Genomic DNA, 13,248 nt, shown 5'->3' with positions numbered 1-13,248 from the left:
GTCCCAAAATGTTTAAGGCTTTAAGGGTCAAAACCAGCACTTTGAATTGGGCTCAGAAACGCAGCAGTAACCAGAGCAGCTGGAGCAGTATAGGCATTATATGATCGAATTGAGTCGCCCCCACCAATACTCAGGCGGCCACATTCTGCACAAGCTGGAGTTTCTGAACCATCTTCAAAGGCAGCCCCACATATAGTGCATTACAGTAGTCCAGCCTGGATGTGACTAGTGTGTGGATAACTGAGGCAAGGTCCATCCTCCCCAGATAGGGCCACAGTTGGAGTAAAAAGCTAGTAAAAAGCTCTCCTGGACACCGCAGCCACCTGGGCTTCTCCAGTTAGCTCAGAGTCCAGGAGGACTCCCAATATGCACATTTGGTCTTTCAGGGGGAGTGCAACCCCATCTAAGACCAGTTGTAAACCTCCATCCAAATTAGTTGGTTTCCCAGCTCACAGTGCATCTGTTGTGTATGGATTAGGTTTCAGCTTGCTCACCCTCATCCATCCCAAAACAGCCTCCAGACACTGGTTCAAGAGTTCCACAGCCTCCCTGAGATGTGCAGATGGAAATGAGGGGTAGAATTAAGTATCATCCGCATACTGGTGACATTTCAGCCCAAACCCCCTGATGACTTCTCCCAGCAGTTTCATGTAGATGTTAAAAAGAGTGGGGGACAAGATAGAACCTTGTGGCACCCCACAGGCTAATGGCCATGGGGCTGAACCGAAGTTCAGCACCACCTTCTGAGACCACTCCTCCAGAAAGGACTGGAACTACTTTAAAACTGTGCCACCCAAGCCCAGTCCAGATAAATGATCCAGAAGGATACTATGGTCTATGGTATCAAAAGCCACTGAGAGGTTCAGAAGAACCAACAGTGTTGCACTCCCCCTGTCCATTCCCTGGAGTAAGTCATCAACCAGGATGACCAAGACTGTTTCCGTCCCATAACCAGGCCTGAAACCTGACTGGAATGGATCTAAATAATCCATTTCATAAAAAACTGCTTGGAGTTGAGAGGCTACCACACACTCCAGCACCTTGCCCAAGAATGGCAAATTTGACACAGGGTGGTAATTATCTGGAACCATGGGATCTAAATTTGGTTTCTTCAGCAAGGGTCTCACCACAGCTTCTTTCAAAGCTGCAGGGACCTTGCTGTCCCTCAAGGAGGCATTTACCACCTCATAGGTCCAGATATCCAGCCCAGCTCTGGCAGATTTCACAAGCCAGGATGGGCAAGGATCTAAAGGGCAAGTAGTAGGCCTGAGTCCTCCAAGCAGTTTGTCCACATGCTCCGGTTGCACAAGCCATAACATGACTAGATGGTGCACCAGCCCCGTCCATATCAGACTCTGTCAAAACAATGTCATCCAAGTCAGTGTGAATACGAGCAATTATATCTGCAAGGTGTCTGGCAAATTGTTCACAGCAGGCCTTTGTGGGTTCGAGTTCATATGTTCCAAGGCCTATACCAAAGAGGCCTTTAACCACATGAAAGAGCTCCGCTGGACAACACTGAGCAGGTGCAATGGTGGCAGAGAAGTAGGATTTCTTCACCACCATCACCGCCACAGAATAAGATTATATTTGTAAGTGGATTCTTACCTGTGTTCGATTGTATTCATTCTGAGTCTTTTGCCATTTGCACTCTAATTGTCGACACAGTCATGTCATTGCCCTCAGCTCCTCAGAATACAAAGGAGCTGACACAGTTCTATGACTAGGTCAAGGACATTTGGAAGCGATCATATCAATAGCCCAGGTCATCTCCTCATTCCAAATGGTGACCAGGACCTTGGCAGGAGTGCCGGCTAAGCCTGCAGGAAAATCCCGAAGAGACCTCAAAAATCCATCCGGATTCATTAGTCTCTTGGGGCAGACCATCAAATTTGGTTCCCCACCCCTGTGGAGGTTACAGGTGGCCTGAAGGTCAAAACTGATCAGATAATGTTTTCTCCATGCCAAAGGAGTCACTACTGGCTTCCCCACCCACAGATCATTTTCTCCCAATCCAGCACAGAAAACCAGGTCCAAAGTGTGTCCTGCCACATGTGTTGGGCAAGATATTACTTGAGACAGGCCCATGGTTGACTTGGCGGCCATGAAGTGCTGAGCCGCTCCTGACAAAGTAGCCTCAGCATGAATATTAAAATCCCCCAAGACCATAAGATTTGGGGTCCTCAACATCACACTCAAGACCACCTCAGTCAGCTCAGGCAGGGAGACTGTTGGGCAGCAGGTGGGCTGTACACCAACAGAATCCCTATCCTGTCTCAGGTGCCCAGCACCAGGTACAGACACTCAAAACTGGCTGACTGTTGGATAGGGAATCTGACCATGGGGATAGAATCCCTATAGACCAAGGCTACCCCCTCTCCCCACCCGTCTAGTTGAGCTCGGTGCTGCACAAGAAATCCTGGCAGACACATTTGGGAGAAACTGACTCCTCCCTGTTCATCCAACCAGGTTTCGGTAACACAAGCCAAGCCAGAGAGCTTCAGATATTGGGTGGTATAGAAATGAAATGAATACATAATAAATAAATAAATAAATAAATAAATAAATAAATAAATAGGCATGTTCTTCAGCTATAAACTCAGAAATTATGAGGTAGCCAGGTCAGCTACCTTTCTGAGTAGCTGACCTGGCATTCATCAGCAGCACCTTCAGGCTAGAGAGGACTGAAGGCAAGCAACCAAAATCACTGACGTTGGAAGGTGGACTGGAAGGGGATAGAGCACACAGGTGTCTCAATCACCTTCCCCTCTCCTGATGTCATCTAGAAATGATACACTGCCTAAGCCAGCCTTCTAGCATCAAGCTGGACTTCAGGGGACTATCCAAAGGCTGTTGCAGTATTCTGGGTTCCAAAGCACATTGAAAACACAACCCACATATCAGATATGCGTTGATCTTCTCCAGTTCTTGCAGCCCTGAACTATATTTGATGTCCGTCAATATCATAGTGGAAAGGTTTAAGAAGGCCTTCGTTTTTCTTTGGTTTAAGGCAGGAGACATCTCTTTCCCTACAACACATTTGACATACAGATAAAGACATTGCATAAGTAGGTCTTGGTGCTTTGGGAGTTTTAAATACTGTGTCCTTTCCCTGAATCATCTTGAAAACAGCCTCATGACATAGAGGGGGTCACTGTGCTGGCTACAGGGTTACATTTGTTTATTTTCTCTGGTAGTCGATTTGCAATGTGGAGATGGTTTGCTTGTGAAACTGCCTGACTGAAAGCCTTGCCAGTTCTCCTGATTGCAGTGTTATAGTTAATCAATCACTTGGTAAACATTTGAAAAAACTCTGCAATGTAGGGAAGTAAGGAAACTCTTTTTTAAAAAGGCCCTATTGTCTTCAGGAATTTTCTTCCAAGGAAGGGTAATATCCAGTGGAAGCTGGTGGCTCCTGTTGGCGGACCAGTGAATCCGCTTTGGGTTTCAGTCAGAACTCTAAAGGAGTTCTGCAAAGTGAAACACCTTGGAGAGCTCCTTTAGAGTTCTGACTGAAACCTGGAGTGGATTCACCACCCCATTGACATTGGAGCCACCAGCTTCCACTGATAATCTCCCCTGAGACAGGTCATAATTATGGACATAGGAAGCTGCCTTATACCAAACCAGACCATCAGTATTGTCTACATATTGACTGGCAGTGGAACTCCAGTGTTTCAGGCAGGCGTCTCTCCCAGTGAAGATGCCAGCGGGTGAACCGGGGACTTTTTGTGCTATGGCTGTTTCCCATGTGCCAGCTCTAATCAGTGGTAATAAAAGGAAATTAGACCTAAAGTTCTTTTTCCCAGTTGAAATCCAATGGTAGTAAAGAGCCCATTTAACAAAGACAGAAAGAACCTATTAACTTGTAACCCAAAGAGTCATGTAACATCAATATATTTTTTACATGGCACTTGAGAAGCAATTATGGCATTACATTGGATGTTTTTATAGTATTCCTAATATAGATGCTTTCTGTTCTGCCATGTTGGCTTCAGGTTTTGGGAGCCCTTGGATATAGGGAGGCTACTGGCAAAAGAAGAAGAGGAAACGCATCACTAAAAAAGGACAACAATTTGAATAAAATGCACATATGCCGAATGACATGTATAAATGCAAATTCAGAGATTTTTATAATTCAGACAGAAATACAATTTCATCATGGGGACAACTATGAGCAGGCATCCCAGCATGTGCCTGCTGTCCAGGTGCTAAGTGTTGATGGGCAGTTTCAGGGCTCTGCCTTCTGATGGTTCTTTATGTTTAAACCAGAGAGAGCGCGAGTGTGGTGTAGTGGCGAGAGTGTTGGACTGGGACCTGGGAGATCCAGGTTCTAGTCCCCACTCAGCCATGGAAGCTCACTGGATGTCTTTGGGCCAGTCACAGACTCTCAGCCCAACCCACCTCACAGGGTTGTTGTTGTGAGGATAAAATGCAGGAGGAGGACTATGCATGCAGCCTTGGGTTCCTTAAGGAGGAAAAGGTGGGATATAAATGTAATAAATAAATAAACCAGACTTGGAGAGGACAGGTCTTCAAACAGAGGACTGTCCTCTGTAAAAGAGGGCACATGGCCACCCTACGTATGCAAGATGTTGTGAGTGGGCCCCACTCCTTTAGTGGGTTCACCAGCTTGCCACTGTTTCTACTGTCCTTTCGCTTGTCCTTTCCCTCTGGGTCCAATCCTCACCTCTGCCAAGAGAGAGAGAGAGAGAGAGAGAAAGGCAAATGGAAGCTGCTCTTCCTGCACCTTGCTCTTGTCACTGCTCACAGGCTTGGAGAAGGCAGATGGATGGGCAGTAACAGCAAGGAGTCTGAACAGCAGCAGGGTGCCCCTCCCCTGCTGTCAACCCTTGGTGCCAGCTCTGTTTTCCTGGAACTAGTGTCAGTGATGTAAGGAAGGCAAACAAAGATACAGATTGATTGCATTTGTGCCAAGCAATGCAGAAAAACCTGATGGGGGGGGGCGCAAGAAGTTTCACCGTGAGGGAAGGAAGAGACCTCCAGAAACACACGTATGAAAAGGCCGCAAAGGGTGGCCACTAAGCATCACAGAAGAAGAGGAAAGGAGAGTACAAAAGAGGACACAGCTTTGCATGACATTTGCATATGCTAATTTATAGGTAAAGGTGCAAATTTAGGAATAATTACTAAAATTACATAGATTTAATTTAAATATATCCCACCATAGTGGTGAAGACTGTGATCTGTCTACCTGCTTGTTCTGCTGCCCAGGTGCCAACTGTGGATGGGTAACATCAAGTACCCTGCTCTCCTTTCTTGTAGTTCTTTATCTTTAAACCACGGGGGTGTTTCCAGCAGCGATTTACTCCAAGTTGGCTGCGTGTTGAGGTTGTTAGGGATACATGACATCGTGGCCGTCCAGCAGCCACCCTGGAGCTTATTAGGGAAAAACTCGATTTCCTGAAACAGCTTGAGGTCCGATTCTTTTCCTTAGGTTGGGTTCTCCCCGGTATAGTTGTTGTATGCCCCAACCCCCTGCATCTAGAGGGAGTATGCTAGCCCTCCCCAGGGCTGTGTCTTTCACCAAGACCCCAGTCAAGGGGTGTTTCCTCCCATTGTGCTGAATGAGGCTTGCCCGCTCAATGACCACAGAATAACAGAGAAGCCCCTCAACTGATATGGCACATATCAAAGCCCAATTCCTTAAATGCGATTAAGCGAGATCTCAAGGCTCCGATTCATTGCTTTAGGACATAACTCCTTCACAGCTTCCATATAGAGATCCTGTGCATTAAAATGGGGGCTGGTTTCAGTCTCTTTCCCACAACAAACCCATTAGTGTCTTTTCAGATGTAACTCCCATTGTGGTCAATGAGGCTTGTCTTTGAATACCCACATCAGAACTTACAGAGATTCTCCCTCAACTGAAATGGTGCACTTTAAAGCCCAATTCCTTAAGTGTGATTAAGCAATCAAGTGCGATCTCTAGGACCCGATTAATTGCCTTACGAAGTAACTACTTCACAGCTTCAGTATAGATATCCTGCAGGTTAAAATGGGGGCTGGTTTCCATCTTTGTGCCCCCCCTCTTTTCCAGCACAAGCATATGTGTGTCTACTCAGAAGTAACTCCCATGGTGCCCAATGACACTTGCTCCTGAAATGCAGGTGCATCTGGACTTTCAGGGGAAAGGAGAATGGGGGAACATCCATACAATGTTTGGCCAATTTTGAGTGCCTGTACCTGGTGTTAGAAACCAGAGACAGGATTGGGATTCTCTTGGTGAATCCCAGTCCTACCCAACATTCTATCATCTCGATGTGAAAGAGGTGGTCTCAGAGTTAATGCTGAGGATGCTGAAGCTGACAGTCTTCAGGGACTTCAATATTCATGCTGAAGCTGTCTTGTCTCCTCAGGATTTGTCTCATGTGGCCTCCATGACCACTATGTGCCTGTCAGGCCCAACACATCTGGCAGAGCACACTTTGGTTGTGGTACTCCGTGATGGAATAGGGGGAACTGATATGTAGGTGAGGGAGCCAGTGATAACTCCATTGTTACGGACAGACCATTACCTGATCAATTTGGACCTTAAAGTAATCTTTGCCTGTAACCTTTGGGGGATGTGGTGTTATGATGGCTCTACTCCTACCTGGCTTTTCACTCTGAGAAAGTCATGCTGGGGGATGTCTGCTCTGTCCCATGGCCTTCAGCTTGTGGGGTACCACAAGGCTCTATCTTGTTCTTCATGCTATTTAATATGTACATGAAGCCACTGGGGGAAGGTTACATCCAGAGGTTTGGGCTGTAGTGTCACTAATATGCAGATGATCCCCAGCTATATCCATCTATTACTCCCAGGGAGTAATAGGAGTGGAAATCCTGAACAAGCGCTTGAAGGCAATGTTGGGATGAATGAGGAAAAACAAACTGAAGTTTAATCCAGACAAGATGGAAGCATTTTGGATGGAGAATTCTGCTCTTCTGGATGGACAGATTCAACTGGTATTGAAGGGGGTCACACTCTCACTGAAGAATCAAGTTTGTAGCTTGGGGGTCCTTCTGGGCTCATTGCTAACTGTAGAAGCACATGTGGTGATCAGTCAGTGCCTTTTACCACCTTGGTTGGTACATCAGCTGAGTACATCAGTTGGTACATCAGCTGAGACCCTATCTAGGGAAAGTAGAACTAGCCTCAGTTATACATGCCTTAGTTATATTTGGATGGGACTACTGCAATATACTTATGTGGGCCTGCCTTTGAAGATGACTCAGGAACTTCAGCTGGTACTGAATGTGTCCATTTGAGATCTTGTTGGGGTAAAGTGCCCAGATCATCTTACACCAGGTCTGTAGCAGCTGTACTGGTTGCCAATACCAAGGATATTGGAGGAATCCAGTTGTGGTGGCGGACCTTGACAAACTTTCGTCGGCTTGGTCCCCTGCACTTCAGTTCATGTTTTGCTAGCTGGTCCAATTCAGTCTGTAGCAAGTCAGGCCAGCTAGCACATTTTTGGTGTTTATGAATTTGCACAAATCACTGCGGCAATTTGTGCAAATTATGCAAATGTGGGCTGTAATGTGTGCAAATAATGCAAAATACAGCTGTCGTTTGTGCAAATTTGCACAAACTGCAGTTGTAATTTGTGTAAATCTTTATTTGCACAAATTACAGCCAACATACACACATGTAAAAAGTCCCTGGAGTTCTGGGAAAACCTGCAGCTCGGCTAGCAAATATGAGCCAAGTCGGGCATGCCACAAAACTCCCCCAAAGGGCTGGATTTCCCAGTGGAGGACATCCCTAGCCATTACGTTTCCAGGCTGAATTCATAGTACTGGTTTTGACCTAAAAAGCTTGGTCCAGATTCTCTAAAAGACCACCTACACCACATAGAATCATAGAGTAGTAGGGTTGGAAGGGGCCTATAAGACCATCGAGTCCACCCCCTGCTCAATGCAGGATCTATGTCAAAACATCACATTGTTGGCTCATATTCAGCTTGTGATCTGTACCTGCCCATGATTTTAGATCATCTTCAGAGGGCCTGCTCACTGGTCTGCCTCCAAGATCAGTAAGGTTGGTGGGCACTTAAGTTAGGCCCTTCTCAGTGGTGGCCCATACTCTATGGAATTCCTTCTTGAGAGAGATGTGGCTGGCTTCAGTTATGGCTGCTTTTAAGAGGGTTTTAAAGTCCTCCCTGGCTCTTGCAAACTTTTATGTGATTCACTGCTGATAGATATTCTGTAATTATATTTGATTGAAACTGGATTTATTTAAAATGGTTCATAGTGAATAGGATTTTAGTAATATGCTTGTATACTTTTTATGCTGTAAACTGCCTTGGGAAGACTATGGCCTTGAAAGGCGGCTACGAACTGGATTAAATAAATAAGCAAATAAATAAAATACTGAAGTAGTATTGTGGGGGCTTGCCTAGCATCTTGGTGCGCTTATGTCAAAGCCCTCTGCCTGAGAAATATCAATAGAGAGAGTGCCCTATTTAGGCCTTTTCTCTGTCTAAACATGCATAGGATTGCTCCCTTAGTGACTGAGTGAAAGGAATATGGCAGCTACATCAGAACCATGGAGCTTTGCCTTTAGTTCAATTGGTTTGGAAATCCAAAATTCAGAGAAAATGGAGGAAGGACCGTGTGGTAACACAGAGAATGAGAAAAACTGCCCTCAACCCACTGAAGCATTATACCTTTTTTTTAAAAAAAGCACTGATTGTTTTCTACTAGTGAGTTGGTAAGTGTGGAAAGTGTTAATTAAATATGACTTTAACACTTAGCAATCATTCTTCTCCTCACTCCACACATTTCAGTGGTTTCTCTGGAGATAAATGGATGGCACCGTATTATCTTTGCAAAAAGAGCCGTGGACTGAATGCTTTTATACTGTGCTTCTCAACAGTTCATTATGACATGAAATAATCATTGCTTTGCCAGCAGCTGCATTAAGGGATTATCTTTGAAACAAGGCCATCTAAAACTATCATAATGTTATGAAGTCTTCATAAAATGGGTAAAATTGACCTTGCTGTAAATGGCATTAAAATATCACAATTTCATTGTAATGAATGCGTAATTCAGTTGCATTTTTTGAAGTTGCACTCAGTAGTCATATTGCTATGTGATTTCTGAGTGCTTCTTCAACTTTCTATCTATGTACTATATATTCGGTCTTCAAGCCTACATCATCTTTTAAGATTGCAATGGGTTGAGATGTAACCCACCTAAATGCCCCATTTAAAAATTCAGCTAAATAAAACCTACCTGTGCTGTGTAATTACTTCCAAGTAACCATGTAGGACCACAGCTCTAGTTCACAGTTCAAGGTCATAGGTAAGCAGAAACCAGGGCCACCAATTCACATACTTCCCCCATGTCTCAGTCTTAAAATGACTTCTTTGTGGACAGTGGACTTATTTACCAGGGAAAGTCTTTTTGCTGATGTTGCCACCAGGCATATAGGATGGGGAATGGTTTCTATACTAATTCAACCAATAAAGACAGTAACGATACACACAACAAAATTCTTCATTCATGCCCACCATCCCTTCTAGTAAACTACCTGATGGAAACATAAAGACAACCAGTCTTGGTGACCACTTCATGTATCTGAGTGAAGACCTTTCTTCCATTCCCATGACCAGTTGTGTTCCAGGAAAATACTGAAACTACATAGTACATTTCTTTAGAGTCTGTGGAAAGTTCCACCACTTCCTTTCCTTGGAAAATTTCACTAAGTTCCCACATGTGGTTGAGGAATATTAAAACACCACCATCATTATGCCAGCTTTATACAGTCAGGGCCAGAAATATTGGAACAAGGATAACTGTTATGGCAGTTGGCCTCTGTACACCACCACACTGAAGTTGAAAGGAAACACACCCAGATGGGAGCGAAGTCAGGACTGTCAGCTGTAATTCAAGGGGTTTGACAAAAGTGGGGCACTAACCATTCAGGAAGGACAGCCAGTGGCATACACACACACCCATCATTGGTGGCTCATAAGTAATGGAACGAATGGCTGACAAGCAGCTGCATGGCCAGGTGTGGCTTGTTTCCTTGGTGCCCCATGACCAATCAAGCAGATAAAAGGCCTGGAGGTGGTTCTGAGTGTTACATTTGCATTTGGTAGCTGTTCACTGGAATTCCCAACATGAGGTCCAAAGGGGTGTCCATGCTCATGAAGGAGGCCATCATTAGGCTGAGGAAATGGAATAAACCCATCAGAGAGATAGCAAAAACAGTGGGAGTGGCCAATACAACAGTTTGGAACATCCTGAAAAAGAAGGAATTAACTGGCAAGCTCAGCAACAGCAAAAGGCCTGGAAGACCACAGAAGACAACTAAAGTGGATGACCGCAGAATTCTGCTCATGGTGAAGAGGAACCCTTTCACAACATCTAGCCAGGTCAAGAACGCTCTTGTAGAGGTAGGCATGTCATTGTCAACAGCTACAGTCAAGAGATGGCTTTATGAATGTAAATACAGAGGCTTCACAACAAGGTGCAAACCACTGGTAACACTCAAGAACAGAAAGGCCAGATTAGCCTTTGCCAGCAAACACCTAAAAAAGCCTGCCCGGTTCTGGAATAAGATTCTTTGGACTGATGAAACCAAGATTCACTTGGATGTCCATGGGTTTCAGACTTCAGGCAGTCATTGACTGCCAAGGATTTTCATCTAGGTTTTAAAGGTGATCCCTAAGTTTGAAATGATGTTGGTTTGTTTCATTCCTTATGAGCCCCCAACGAAGGGCATGTGTGTACGCCACTGGCTGTCCTTCCTGACTGATTAGTGCCCCGCTTTTGTCAAACCCCTTGAATTACAGCTGAAAGCCCTGACTTCGCTCTCATCTGGGTTTGTTTCCTTTCAACTTCAATGTGGTGGTGTACAGAGGACAACTGCCAAAACAGTTATCCTTGTTCCAATATTTCTGGCCCTGACTGTAGCTATGGCCACATTATGCAAGGAAGACTGTAAAATGTACACACAAGACTTACAGAGCAAATAGAATGTGCATTTTGAAATAATAATGAACTGGTTCAAAGTAAGAAAGTTGCCCAGCTGAATGTTCTTTCCCTTGTAACAACATCTGATATATAAGATATTACCCTGAAGGAGGACTGTATATACTGATGCATTGATATTGTGAACATTTTCGTTGGCCCAAGTCCTGCTACAGTCTTCCTTGCATCCATGTTTGGTTCCATCACCAACATTTGCTGCTTACAGATCATATTACAGACCATGTCTATCAAAAAGAGCTCTCTAAGGTTGATAATAAATCCTTTAGTCACCAGCTACTGGTCATTCAAACTTCATTTAGATTCTGGACCATCCTCTTCCACCAGAGGTACTGTTGAACTTGTCTTTCTCCACCTTCATTGGATGTCATCCATCTCTCCTTATTTTATTAGTCTCTTGTTGTTCTACAAATGCATGCTTTCTACAAAGTCTTCACCTGACAATTCATTTGGAAAACTATTGCAGATTATTACATCTCTGGAATCTGCTGGACCACTCGGGAGAAGGGGCAATAGGACAAAGGATGGAAGTGCTCTGGTTCTTACATGTAAAGCTCCCCCAAGCCATGTCTGTGGAAGCAAAAAAAAGCTTCAACTCCTCTGTCATTTATATCTAAGCTGAACAGATGCTGTTTCCTGTGGAGTTCTTTCACTGAAGACGTGTTCATGATGGCAAGCTGAGGGTTTTGTCTATCACTAAATATCCAAAGCCTTCATACATTGCTGGAAGGGAAACCCGTTACTTTTACTTCTACCATCTTCTACTGATACCACAGGAAGAACTATCATTCTGGACTAGTAGTATTCATTTTCACCTGTTGGGTTGTGCTCAGCTTTCTCTTCTGATATTACTTGTTCCAAATCCATGGTTACTAAAGGAAACGGATGCCAGAGGATTTTGTTTGTTCTGCATTTTGAAGCGAACCAATCTAATCTGCACATCCTTGACTAACATGTGGATTAGTATGCAGCTATCTTCCAGACTGCACACTTCTCTGAATTTTGTGATGCAGTTCTCACCAAAAATATGCATACAAAATGCATATTTTAGGGAAAATGCATAGATAAATGTATATTTTATGGGGAAATGAGCTCAATTTATATCTGATTTTTTTCATTTGCAGACTGATGAAGAAATGGGATATATGATTAAACACATGCAAATCTGACATGGATTGGAAATATAATAATCCTTTCATTCCTACTAAAGGAAGAGAGTGGCGAATAGAGGTGCTACCTTTCCATCATAATTTATAGCCAGCTCCCCACCCCCGATTTTTATTTATTATGTAATTATTTTTCTCCATTTGTTTATATCATTTGATACTGTACAACATGAGAGCATTGGCTCTTCAGGAGAGGAAATGGGGCCTAAAGGGAAAAAAATGAGTTGGGAACCAAAACTTTTGTGTATCATTCATTCAACTGCTTGCATGCTCACAGTGCTTAGAATAATCATCAGCCTGTCAAAAGTTGGAGGTCCCTTCTCAAAAATATCAGCATGATTACTTCCCCTAAAATGTGGCCGAGATTGCTGACCTGTGTTGAATGTTCAGCAAAGCAAATAGAATGGCTGTGTGTATGTGTAGAGTTATCTGGAGAAAGAAGCCTATAAGATGAGACAGAGGCCTACATTATATGATCAGGAGTTGACAAATAAAACATCTGTTTTCCTAATCTATATCACTGTTTTCTCTAGAAAGTAACCTAGGTTGAACTGCTTGAGTAGGCCACAAACCTATGCAACATTATGAAAACTTAAAGTTTTTCTTGATATGTGTTTTACCAACGGCAAAGAAGTTCTTTTTTGGATTCAGAGCAATGACTACACAAGTGAGTAAGAGTCAACAAGCTTTATTAACTACAGCAGGCAAGGTGTTACAGTTGCATATGATGTTATAAAGCTAAACTAAGCAAAATATCTTACTCCTCCATTCTGCTTTCAGGAGCCCCAGATAACGACAGCGGAGAGACTCCAGTCGGCCATTGCGTAGCACCTCCATGGTCCTGGTCTGTTCCGAAGCTCAGTTGAGTGACACTCTGGAGGGACTTATATACGTGAAGTCCCCTGTGTCTACGTGCTGTTTTTCACAGCCCCCTTAATCAATCATACCTGTTGATGGTCAAAACTTTCAGTCTCATGATGGTTATGCATTTTTTTTTATTCTACCGAAGAGAGAAGTGCTAAGGCAGGTGGACTCTTTGGCTAAGGCCAAAGAGATCCACCTGCATTCCAAGCCTGAC

Source organism: Heloderma suspectum, chromosome 4, assembly GCF_057233095.1.
Source record: "Heloderma suspectum isolate Gila_16-S chromosome 4, 16-S_ref, whole genome shotgun sequence".
Lineage (NCBI taxonomy): Eukaryota > Metazoa > Chordata > Lepidosauria > Squamata > Helodermatidae > Heloderma > Heloderma suspectum.
The sequence above is the reverse complement of the archived record's forward strand: the minus strand, read 5'-3'. Positions refer to the sequence as shown.